This window comes from Cuculus canorus, chromosome 2, assembly GCF_017976375.1.
Source record: "Cuculus canorus isolate bCucCan1 chromosome 2, bCucCan1.pri, whole genome shotgun sequence".
Lineage (NCBI taxonomy): Eukaryota > Metazoa > Chordata > Aves > Cuculiformes > Cuculidae > Cuculus > Cuculus canorus.
In genome coordinates this window covers 36,035,024-36,048,223 of record NC_071402.1, presented here as the reverse complement: position 1 = coordinate 36,048,223, position 13,200 = coordinate 36,035,024, and positions in this window count along the sequence as shown.

The window sequence follows — 13,200 nt, the reverse complement described above, 5'->3', positions numbered from 1 at the left end:
TTAGCCTGTGGTTCCTCTGAGTTACTCGACAGAGGGTCAGAGCCATACTGACAGCCCCACAATGTGGTGACAGGCAATGCTGAAGAGCGGAGATGTCAACAGGATCTCCAAATATCCATCAGCCTTGAAAACCAGAACTCTGAGCTGCAGTAAGTTTGTCTAATGCAGAAAAAGCAGTCTTGCATGAAACGGGTCCTTTAGACAGAATCATAGAATACATGAAGTTAGTGGGGTGCCTAAACATTTACGCATCCTATTTATGGGCTGCCTGGCTACCCAAAAGCACTGAAGTCACTTTGCATCTGACTACCAAACATTAACCCACCGTATTTTTACAACTGAGGGTTGTTACGTGGCAATCTTTTCATGTTCCTCAAACAAATCCCATTAGAAAAAGTTTCTAAATTAGTTTTTCTCCATTAGGGATTTTCTCCTAGTAAGTATTTACAGCAGTATATGGTGCATTTTCAGTGGAATAAAGTTATTTAATTTACTACTTTCTTTCCCAAAATACCTCATAGCTTGCAGGAAGATAACAAATAGGATAATCATTCTCAGCTTATATTTTGCAAAAGCAAAGATAACTATGGCTTAGGGTTAGGTTTGGATTTATGAATATATGCCTTGTAATCTGGTATCTACACTTTAGTTGCCTGCACTTGTGCAGTTAAACATATAATTAGTATTAAAGATGACACAGGCTTAGATTTCCTGTTTTTCCGTAGACTTGGTTAACTACTTAAATTTACTGTGCACTGGCTTCCCAAAATTATGTTCAGCAATGATGGTGAACATTTTGAATTTCCAGAGTTATGCACAAGAGGTAATGGTAAATTCATCACGTGCCATGTGATGCCTATGATTCTATTAGCTACTTGTGATACTGGCAGCTAACAGCAAAGCAGCTAGACAGGCTTAAGATGTTGAGGAAATTAGAAGGGAAAGTTGCTTTCAGGTGTGCACTTAAAAATCTATGATATTTTGTCTAGATACTATTATTACTCCATGGAGCCACTGTGAAATACCTAATGACTCTAGAGGGAACACTGAAAAAAGGAAATTTTGTTGCTTTCCAGGCACTCAAACCATAGCTTTAGTTCGCAGCTCCTTGTTGAAACTGAGATCTTGTTTTCATCAATGAATTGGAGCATAGCATACGTAAAACCCATCAGAGACATGATTCTATCATGGTTGCTGCATCTGATGGGGACAGACCCGAAGGCATGAAGTTAGGTGAAAATTTCTCGCTGCTACCATGGAGGAAAGTCCTGCTCCCACCTTGCAAACCTCCCTCCTTGCCCATTTCCCACGATGTTCTCCCACCATTTCATTTTTGCCTTCTGTGAGCCAGCTCAGCTCCTTATGCTGGTGGCAAAGGCAGCCAAAGCATGGGCAATTGTCTTCTGGTTTGGTGAGTTAAATCTCTGAGTTAATGGACTCTGCCGCAAGGCAAGAGTAGAAGGAAGGTAAGAGTTGAGGAAGGAAAGAGGCAGAGGGACAGGCAACGGGAGGAGCAGAGCAAAGGAGAGCAAGCAGGAGGCGATGCCAGCTTATCACATTAAACTACAGTGGGAATACGTGCTGAAGGCAGAGGAGAACCACCATGAAATGCTCTGCCCATCTTAATTGACCTGAAAAAAGAACCTCCAAAAACCTGCCACTGTGTTGGGAACTCATATGCTTTAATAATAACAACTCTTTTGTTCAAAAGATGAGTAATTTGGATGTGGGACAAAGCAAAAGGAAATTTTGATTTGTCTTGCAGAGAGGATGTGGGTGAGTGAGGGATACTTCTGTTCTTAAAGAACTGTATTGTAAGCTGCTTCTTGTTATGCTCTAGGCTAAGGCAGCCATCCCTAACTCTTTTTGGAGCTACTATATTCTCCTCTTCACCATCTGACATAAAGATGGTCCCTTGAAGAGGCTGTAGGGGAAAACTTAAGAACTGCATACAGAAAAGTGTAAGTGTCCATCTGACACTCCAGAAGTGTGATGCAGATGTTTCAAATCAGATTTAGGTCCCACAAAAGTGTATTAGATAAGCGGTAACTGAAGTGCAAAGTCCCACATAGAGGGATTCTACTGATATCTAGATGGTCTAGCCACAAATATTAAAAATACATATTAGTATTTCAGTTACTATTAAAAATGCTTTGCTTATATACTTATACCATCACTTATGCACAAAGTGATCATGTGGTGCTTCTTGCCAGGCCCTTATTTTTAGCTATTAGCAAGGCTTGCATGCAGAGGTGAAATACTGTGAGATCTTAAGTGTTAACTTTGATAGTTTCAGGTACATCAGGCTAAAGATCCTTCTTCATACATATAGTGAGTTGCAAATCTCATTAGCTTCCACCATAATCTACACAGAAAATTTGCTGGTTCCATATTTCTAGAGAGATATTCGGACAGCTGTTAGACTAATGCTAAGCCACTTTCAGGTCCTGCCATTTACTGTCCTTGTTGCAATCGGAAGTATGTAAATATATTAGAGCTAGAGTTAATCTCAGGTCCTCATAACAGCAGAGTACTGCTAGCAGCAACTATAACCAAAGCTGTGGCGTCTCATTGCTGCAGCAAGTACCATCCCCCTCTCACCAGTGACTTTAAAATTATTTGTTATTCTGCAGTCAAACCACTGCCAGCTGTAGTGCAGATGTAGCCTCCAAAGGGCCTGTTTAAAGTACAGCTCCCACTATCCTAGTTGCTTTTCCTCAGGGTAGTTTGTACAGCCATGGTATCCTAAGCAAGAAATCAGCAGCAGCATTTGTCTGGATCTTTTCAGATGGCACACTGTTGTGAAACCTGGGCGATGCTTCAGAGTCTCTGTAGCATCTCAGCCTTAAAAATGAGTGAGGAGCAGGTGCAGAGGCAGCCACGAGAATCTGCAGAGGGAAGCAGAAAGGGTACCCTGTGCCTTTTCCCACTCTTCTGAATTTGCCTAACTTTTTTAGATGAAGAAAATAACCTAATAAGGTTATATAACCTATATAAGGTTATAACCTAAATAAGAGGCAGAAAGAAAGAAAGAAACTTAGTAGCTGTTACTGAGACCATGGTAGCGAGCTGGTTTAATGCAGAAAAGAATAAGATCATTTAAACACATAGCGGCAAAACACCATTATGGGACTGTAATGTAAGTTGTATCATCAATAAGCAAAAAGAAAACACAGTTGAGACACAGCTCTTTAGGGTCAGAGCAAAGAAAAGCTCCTACAGCAGTGCTCCAGTGCAGTTAGGGTGTTGTGGTGAGAGGTGGTCCTAGCTATGCTTTCCCCGTTATTCAACAGCCTTATCCCAGTCAACTGCCCCCTCTCAGCGAGGGCTAGCATGGCTGTTTGCCCTCTTCTCGCTCCGCTCATGGGCCTTAAGAGCAGAAGCTGTTTTATGGAGGTCTCCAGGGTTGTAAATTTTGTGCATTAGGGTCAGCATAGCTAAGTCCCTGGTACAATTTAAGAAATCTATACATTGCAAATTGGGTACTTGCCAAGGCAGAAAAATTCAGCTGCAAGAAAGGGTTAAAGTGCAGATCAGCACAGACATCTATGGCTCCAGGCCTCATTTGGAAGTGTGCAGGGCTCCAGTGCTCTGTTCAAGCGTATGTCCATCGGACAAACTACCAGAGGAGTAGCCAGCACTTGAAAAAACTACGACTGCCTGATTTTGCTAGGACATCGAATTTGTATGCTCCTCTGTGAGTTTTTAATCAGTTAGAATGTCCAACTGCTTCCTTTTGTGAGAAATGTTTTCTCACAAGGGTGCCACTGATCCATCCATCTACAGCTATAAATGATTTGACTGGATACTATTATGATGTATATAATAGCTAATTACTCTTCTGTATGCAGTGATCTTTTAATATGCAGAAAGAACCTGAGAAAAATAAAATAATTCCCCCAAACCAAGAACTTAAGTCACTTTGAAATTACATCACAAACCCCAAAGGAATATACTGATTAATCTGTATGAACTTTCTCACTAGGGTGGATGACCACTTGGTGTAACTGTGCTTTATTTAGCTGTATGACAGCAAAACCTACGATAGTTGGGATATTTAAAATTTACAGGGTCCAATGCTTCTCAGACATTTTGTATTTTTTTTCCTGAGCGTAGACCCTTACTAATTAAGGAAGTCTAGCTTTATAGGTGGAGCAATACCAGAAAAGTACCAATAAAATTTTTAAAGCTCTCTAAAACATTTTAATACCTTATTTCATGTGACATATACAGAGTCATGATAGTTTGTAAAGTATAAAGTTTTTTACTAGCGCTCCAGTGGGAAGGCGATGTAACTCAATCATTGCTTTGCAACTCATTTAATGCACATTACCAGAGCATTTGACCAGCATACTTATCATAAATTGAACTCAGTAAAATATTTGACTCAGCAGCCCATTACACACTTAAACAAAGAGAGAGTTAACTACAGACTAATATGGGGAATTAGTGGTCAGTTACAAAACACAGCATAAACACACCAACTTTTTTCCAGATTATGCTATATTATTCCCAAAAGCTTCTAGTCTCCGAGTGTTTTCCCTCAAGAAAGTGTGCGCTACAAAAATTATAAATCAAGTGACCTGTACTTTAGCATCATTTGATTAAACAAATGTTAAAACTCATATGGGAGGTATAACATTTATTTTCTCCCTCTCTTTTCACCTTCTTCCACCCTAACATCTCGAAAGTTTCTTTTCAAGTAAGTTGAGCAGAACTAAAAGTTTCCCTTGCAAATGCTTGCATCTTTCCATGCTTGACATCATTTGACAAAGCCAGAGGATGCAAGAGCTCAGTCAGCCTATCCCCACATGGCTCGGTGATGGTGATACCACAGGTAGTGCAACCATTTCTCAGGTGATCATTGCTCTTTGATTTCCCTCTTACATTGGGAGCTAAATACAGAGGGGAAAATGAGACAACTGGGCACCCCAGATGGCATCTATGTGTGTCCACAAGAGAAGACATCCTCTGTTCTGTCTGCTAGTCATCCTCTGTTATTCTATATCTCATCATTGGAGCATTGGGGGATTAATCGTGTTTTCAGCTGGGAACTTCTTTTGCATTCCAAAAGTCCTTTTTAAAAACCTCCTCCTGTTTATCAAGGAACAAACACAGATGGCTGTAACATAGTGTTTTGTTGTCTTATGATATAGCATACTGATCTTCTAAAATGAACTTGAAGCTTGATGGGTACAGCAATAGAAAAAAACATGCTTTACAGGAGCTGATTAAAGCTCAGATATACAAGTGTTTGTGAAGTAAGGACTTTAACTTAGATCTTCAGACATTTAAGGAGTAAAGACTGTTTCTTCTAGTAAGATGATAAGACTGATTTCAAACTGTTCCCACTAATACTAATCTGTACCAGAAGGCACACTTTTCAAGGCCACGTGTGGCCAAGAAATGAAAATTTGCTTAGTTGACATTAGAACGAATAAATGATCTCCTGGAATTGTTTTCACTGAAATGTGAGAAAAGCCTGCTGGTTACATCATTTACCTGATATCTAGAACACCAAATTAAAAGTTGCTGTGCTGTCTAGATTGAAACAGGGATATGAACAGTAGACCAGAGAAATGTGATAACCATTGGGCCTATAAAAACAGACTTGCTTTGGCTGGGATGTTTAATTATTTATAGAAAATAGAATATTCCCAATAAGAGACTAAAAATTTTGCAACAGAGAATAAGAATGTATTATTCCTTGACATCCCTTTGAAAATCTATCTACAATTGGCTGAAGTATATATATCTGAAAATTGCAGAGTTTCAAAAAATTTCAGGGCGTTGAACATGCTCCACCCTCATACAGCTCTGATACAACAGCTGGGTTGATCTTGTACCTTCCCAGAAGAGCAAGAGAGACACATATCTCACCTGACATTATTTGATATTTACTAGACTGGAAAGAACATACTGTTTGCCATAAAAGAGGAGAAGGGGGAAGAAATAACCTAACTAATATAGAAAGCTGCAGATTTGAAAGAGGCTGGAATAAACATGCAAAAAGAGGCGTGTAGATGAATGAGATTTATAAGAGTCAAAGAACACTGTGATGGCACAGAAGTAGAAGACTGGTTTTATTCCCAAGTATAGCCTTAAACTTGTATGTAAGTGACCCACGCCTTATTAAATGCCACCTTAATTTGAGAACTTCTAAGTGCTTTGAATACTTGATCATTGAATCTAAATGTTCTTTTAACTTCTCTTAACTTCCTTCTTAAAAAAAACATCAAAGTACAAAATATATTTCAAAGAGCCAGTCCTTTATCAGCAGTTAATAGCTCAGTTCTGCTGTGCATACACAGGCAAAATCTTCATTGAAGTCAGTGTCTAAGTTCAGACAGTTCCTTTTTCACTGGATTGCTTTAAATAAGTATGGAATTGCTGTCCCAGAAAGTATATGGCTCAAATTAAATTGCTACAGCAGATTCAGGGCTACAGCCTGGGGACTGGTGGGATTTATGACTGGGTGGGTCCATCAAAGCCATATGGCCTGGGAAGCTTAAGAAAGCCAGGGTAGGAATGGAAGAAAACTAGGGGCAAGGAAGGAAACTTGAGTGCAACTGACGTCTTTACAAAGCGGTGAAAAGATAGCCCTGGACTCTAACATCCAGAAAAATTCATGTTGTGCAGAAGTATCTACACATAGTATATACACTGTATTGGGCAAGCCATACCGAAATGCTCAGTGAAAGCTTACTGCAACTCCAGCAAGGCAAGTATTTCCATTTGCTTAGCAAAGAAAAATAAGGGACTTCATCCTTTGGCCAGCTTTTGGCCCCGAGGGCTGACAAGTTGTTAATCCCTCTAACCATGGGCAGCAAGAGCTGCCTGGGAAGGGGACATGTGTATCGTGTCCTCCCCGGTTGTGGTCCACCATCACAGATGTCTTGCAGGGAAGCTGGATATAGCTGGAATTTGTAATGTCGTCAGCAGGGAGTATTTAACTGCAGTCTGCTAATATGCTACCCTATGACTGCCCTTAGCTACCTATTCTCCATGTCTGCTGGAAACAGCTTCTTCCCATACTTGCTATTTGGATCTAAAGTTGTTGGAATAATGATGAGGAATTAGTCCTAATCCAGCATATTATACCAAGCACATGGTGAAAGTGATACAACGTAGTAGTCCAACACCATGATGAAAGTGAGCTTTCTCTCCTACATGGAACTGTGAGCTGGGCAGACAAGGCGTGGACCTACTGTAGTTTCTCCCTGCAGGCTGCTGCCCAGGACAGCTGTCTCTGCTGCAAGGTCTCTGCCTTTGCCCTGGAAATTCCTGGGTGGAGGTGGTAGTTTCATCTCTCCTTCAGGATGGTAACTCCTGAACAAATTTCCCTGTAGGTCTTTGCTTACAGAGTAACTCTGGGTTTTAAGCGTGTTTCAGTCAGCAAATTGTATTTAACACAACAATATGAAAGCTGTGCTTACCATATGATGTAAGCAATGGCTCTTCACCATTTTGAACTACAGAGAGCAATTTATAAAGAGAGTAAATTCAATTAACAGACAAATAAAATCAGTGTTATGTATAACCATCTAAACATTATAATCTTAACTTTCTTATGTAAATTACAGAATTTTTCTGAAAATAAATTTGCATGTGATCTTTCATATTTACTAGAAAGTGAGATAAACGTGAATATCTACATGTTGCTTTGCATACATCATGTATAATGCATGTTTTTATTTTTTTAAACTTGTGCTTATTGTATAAATCTTTCCAAATTACTCCATTTGGAAGGATTGCTTTCATAAAGACCACATCTCAATTTAGATTCCTCTTTAATGCTTAAGTTAAAGGACTGTGGAAGACAGTAACCACTTGCAGTCAGATGGACTAACCAGGATCATGACTGTAAGTCCCCTTTGGAGTTAGCTCTACAGCAGAAAACTCCAAGGAAGCTTTTCCACAGTAGCAAGTATATCAGCTGTGAATTGAAGTGAGAAAGTGAATCTACTTTTTCCCCTCTGTGAAAACAAATGACTCCTATCCCACCACATGTATGGTTTCCTGAGTTTGAGCACGTGTTTTCAGGCAAGTAAATTGGTGTCCTTGCCTTATTAAGACATTGACACATACATCCCTGGAAAAGCTTAAACACTGAAATGAGCCTTGGGGCTGAAAGTTCTTGTCTGATTAATTTGCTGGTGTTGTTTGTGTGTGTGGTACAAGAGAGATTTAATGAATACTACAAGTCACAGAATGTATATGAATCTAGATATTCACACGCAGAGAAATATTTATATACTTTTAATATGAGCATAGTGTTGAATCAGAAGTTAGAGATGAACATTATTCATTGGTGGCAAAAGATATATAGTTCTATTTAAGAAAACACAGGTATCTACCACCTGGCTTGTAAACTCAAAGAACTGAATTTTTTGTCTAGATCCCAGGTCACTTTTACGTGTGCTATAATGCTTCTGATGTCCTCTTACACACTACCACAACTGCTGAGGACATATTGTCCTCAACCCTCATTGCTTACATTGCTATAAAACTGTTATAAGAAAACTTGTCTTCACATTCCAATTACCTATGGCTTAAAAAGAAAAAAAAAAAAAAAAAAAGAAAGGAGGATAAATTCCCAAGGCCTTTCTAGGCTTATACAATTTGTGGAAAGACTTAACAGTCCTGTGTACCTATTCTTCCCAGATTCTTCTGATCTGAATGCAGTAAAATGCACAGAATAAAGCAGAATCCAAGACTGGATGAAGCAAGTCATATAAAGGGGGCCACTTTTGTTCTTCGTGACATGAGGAGATGGTATTTTCTTAGTAGTGAGTTCCTGTCATGACTTACTTTGACTGAGAAAACATGCATGTAGCACCTTGCCAAATCACCCTCAGTGTCACCCTCCAGCACCGCTTCTGCTAGTGGATGGAGGAGCCTTCTTCCTGGTGGACTCCTGATGACATTTGGTCACTCCCTTCTTAGTCTTCATTGTTATGAACTAAGCAGTTCCTTAAGTTTCTCTCTTTAAGCTGTTTTTTTCTGATTGGTCATTTATTTGTTCAACTTTTTCTGTATGTAAATGTCCTTTCTAAGACAGTCACCTTCCAGACATTTGCCTGAATTTTACTACAATAATCATAGGTGAATATTTTAAACTCAGTGGGTTTGAGTGTTTTGTGATCTGGATGCTCAACTTGAGAGGCCAGAAAGGGGCCCGAAGCTTACAGAAACACCTGCTTCTCCTTCTAAAAAGTCTAAAATTTATTTACTTGCAGTGTCACCAAACACAGTTACCTCCAGTACAGATAACAGCAATGAGAAAGTCACATAAACAGTGACCGACTGGGGAAGAAGCCAAAGTTTAGACTATGTATATGAGGGCAAATAATAGTTCCCATTAAAAGATCTCATGGTACTTTTCATATTCACTGAGACAAGACCTTATTTTTTTAAACCTGCATCTGAATGACCCAAACACCATAATCATGGATGCGTGTAATTTTTTTCCCCTCCTCCTGCTTGATCCCAAATTTAAATCATAATGCTGAACTCATGACGTCACTCTCAATCATTTCCACATGGCTTCACTTCTAGGATCAAAAAGAAGGTGAAGCTCTCTGTGTCAGCAGAACATTGGAGGATGGCAAGATAATTCAACGAAATTTCTAATAATGACAAGAAGACTTCAAAGAAGCCTGCAGGTAAAGTACTATTCTTTATTCAGTAAATATTTGCTCTGCCTCAAATTTAACGTGTTGGTAGAGGTTCAATTTTAAAGAAAACTGGGCTGGTAAGGAGATCAGACGTTTTCAAATGCTCCAGTTCCTTTAGAAAATATTTCCTGAATTTAGAATTCACAGGTAAATTCTAGAACGTAAACATCAGTGACAAACAGTGTTAAGATAACAGCATGTTGGGTTACCCAGCTTCACACTTCCATTTTCTTCAGTACGTTAGTTTTCTAAACGTGGCATTTTGGCTCCGGTCAAATGGAAGGGCAAAGGTTACCAAATGTGAGGCTGTGGCTGATGGAAAAGAGAACAGCTACTACAATGACAGGGAAAGGCAGGCCACCAGTACTAAGCACAGAGAGATGTGGGAAACTGGCAAGTGGGAAGAGGACGTCATTTTCTCAGAAACTGGGAAATGAGCTCTGTATTCAAGCATTTCTTTTTATGGTATAAGAGTTGCAAATATCACAGGAGATACTTGGTACTGAGATGAGGAAATATGTGTCAGGCCTGTTATTTATAAGCCTTTGTCTTTGCATGGGCTGCTTTTGTTCAAGGAAACAACAATGGAAAAGAAGGGATTTGGAAAAAAAGGCTTCTGCTGCAGCATTTCTCAAACTACTTTTCCAGTGCCCCTCTCCCAAGTGAACTCTACCATTCACGACCCTTCTCTCCCCCTTTGCTCTCCAACTCGTCCAGCATCCAGTATTCAGTATTACTGCCGCTCATCTCTGCTTGCAGCCCTGCCAGTATCTCTCGTACCCCTCCTTCTTTCCCAGAGTGGGAACTGCTGTTTCCACTGGATTTCAGTCCCTGGCAACCTGTCTGTAAAATACTTCGACCAAAAGGGAGCTGTTCCCCAGAGACTGCAAAGCTAATTCTGCTATATTGCGATGGTGTGAATTCAGAGTAAATCTCCTGGCCTCACACCAGTGTTGTCCTGCTGGGCTTGTCCCTAAACGTGTAAAATGAGAAAACCTTTACAATGCATTTTTTAAATGTAGCACCTGGCTCTTCTGCCCCTGAGGTTAGCTGCACTGTGTGTGTGGTTAGCAAAATGTCTCTGTGTTCATTTCTATTCTGCTGCAGCCCAATGTTCTCCCTCTTCTGCAGATAGCCTTTATTAATTCAGATACTTCAAGTTCATTAGTACTATGTTTTAAAGAAGAAATCAAGTATTACTGGGTGGGAGTGGCAGAGGGGGGGTGGGGAACAAAATTTTCATTCTTCTTTCTGGAAATGTGCAGGCATAAACTGTATATGTCTTCTACGTGGAGTCTTTCCCAGAGCTAGTTCCTGTCCCCACTTTTCATTTACACTGGTGGCTCACCAGAGCCACTGACTCACTTGCCTGAGTGAGTGGCTGCAGATATCCTGGAAGCCATTTGCTCATTCCTTACAAGGTGGAGGCAACAGCAATGCTCAGTGATATTTTTTTATCTATCCAAATATAGATTTTAAGAGCTCATAACAGTCATTTGACTTTGAAACATCTTGGCCTCACAGTACCAGGTAATTAAAACAAATAGATGATTTTATGGAATTTCTTCTCTTTTGTTCAAAGATTTTTGAGTTACTCAATCATCTCTTCTCTAAACCACTGTATCCTTCTCCCAGTGTCTGTTTATTATTTCAAGGCTGGAGCATACGTATCTAAAAAAAAGGAAAATAATAGTGAGATGTTTCAGAGACAGTAAAGGGAGACTATTAGAAGTTGTGATCTCAGTGGTAAAGCTGAAGACATAAGGCACTTGCCTGGCCCATGCCCATTGACCCTGCTGGGGTTCTTACACCACCCAAAATCCAAGACTCACTTAGTTTCCATGCCATACACTGAATTTAAGAGAAATTGCAAACTGTTGTTGTGGCCTTTGTCATCTCGGGCACCTCGCATGCTTCCACTACATGACAATAGGCAAATTAGGATTACATAAGAGATACATTTTTTCCCTGTGTGTAAAGAACAAAATATGTCACTGTTCCAACCCTATGCACATGAGAGGTTTCTCTGCCTCTTCCTCCCACAGTGACGCTTGCTGTGAGAGGCAGCTGAGCTCCCCATGCGAGGCAAGGCTCGCACCGGCTGTGGGCACAACGCTGCTGTGTTCCAAGGCTGTCGGCTCTACCCAGCAGAGGATGCAAAGTGGCTCCACAGGGACAGTGGAAGAGCATGTCCATCAGAGTTGCTGTCAGGCCAACACTTGAACTTGTGTGAGATGTAGGTGATTGCTAAATTTGTTTCCAAGACTGTCTGCAATATAAAAAAAGACAGTGACAGAACTGCACAGATATACGATCTGATGTAAAACCACAGTGGTTTTCTACTTTTTATAAGCATTTTGTAATGTGTTTGAATTGGCCACCCGGCTATCTTTGGCTGTGATTGCTAATCCTTCAATGTCCTTAACTGCTGTCTTTGATACTCTTAAGTTAGCTAATATTTTTAGATTATTTTAATTTTTATTTTAAATTATGCAATGGATATAGTACTAGATATTTTTCATGTCAGTATGATTAAAATGCTCAATCCCATCAGTGAAATTTGCAATGATTTAAACCACCGTTAGAATTCAGCTTTAAGATTTAGGAGAGTAAAAAGACAAGTAAATTTATGAGGCAGCAATTTTTCCAAAAGCTTTTTTCACTCTCTTAAAATAAAAGGACTGATTTTTTGCACAGGCAAAATCAATGCAAGTGCTGTATGGATGGAGGTGGGGGAAGGGGGAGTATCTTCTGCATTCATAAAAGTGTGTAGCCCCTGGAGTGGGGTCCCAGGCCAGCAGAGAGTTTCTAAGCAGCTGAATGGACTATGACAGCAAAGCAGTGGTGTGCCCTGACCTGGCGCTGAGGACAATTGAGAGATCGCATACGTGTGTTTAGGAAGAGTCAAAGTGGTCCAGATCTCACCCTGTGGACAAGACCAAAGGCTTAATTTGAGGTGGGAAGCAGTCTCAGCAGTGACTTCTGCTTTGGCAAAATAATCAGATTAAAACAGTCTTCATTAAAAAACAGTATGGCCTGGAGGGTCTGTAACGTCATTCTGTTTGTGGAAATAAAGAACCTCAGAAAATAAAATATTTGTGTAAAAAAAGATGAATTGACCTAAACAGTATGTTATTTTCACGAAGAAATTCTTTCTCTTAATCATTGTATCAACTGTCTCCACATTTTTCAATATATTCCTAACTTTTTTAATCAATTAATATGCAGCAGAACTTAGCTTGATCTGATAACTTTTAAACTGTATTAATTAAACATTTTCAATTTGGTGAGGTTTTCAACTAGGTGAGGTTCAAATTTAGCCTGATGTTTCTCAAAAGTACTATTGATATCACTTGGTTTTAATATATACTGTATTGTATAATTTCTATCAGAACACTCTCCAGGGAGTTTCTATGGTCTAAACAAAGGGGTTTGTGTTTATTAATATTCAAAATATAAAAAGACGTTCTGTTCTTTTGCATTATTTTTTTTTTATTCTCTTGAGAGAGATTCTGAAATTTCA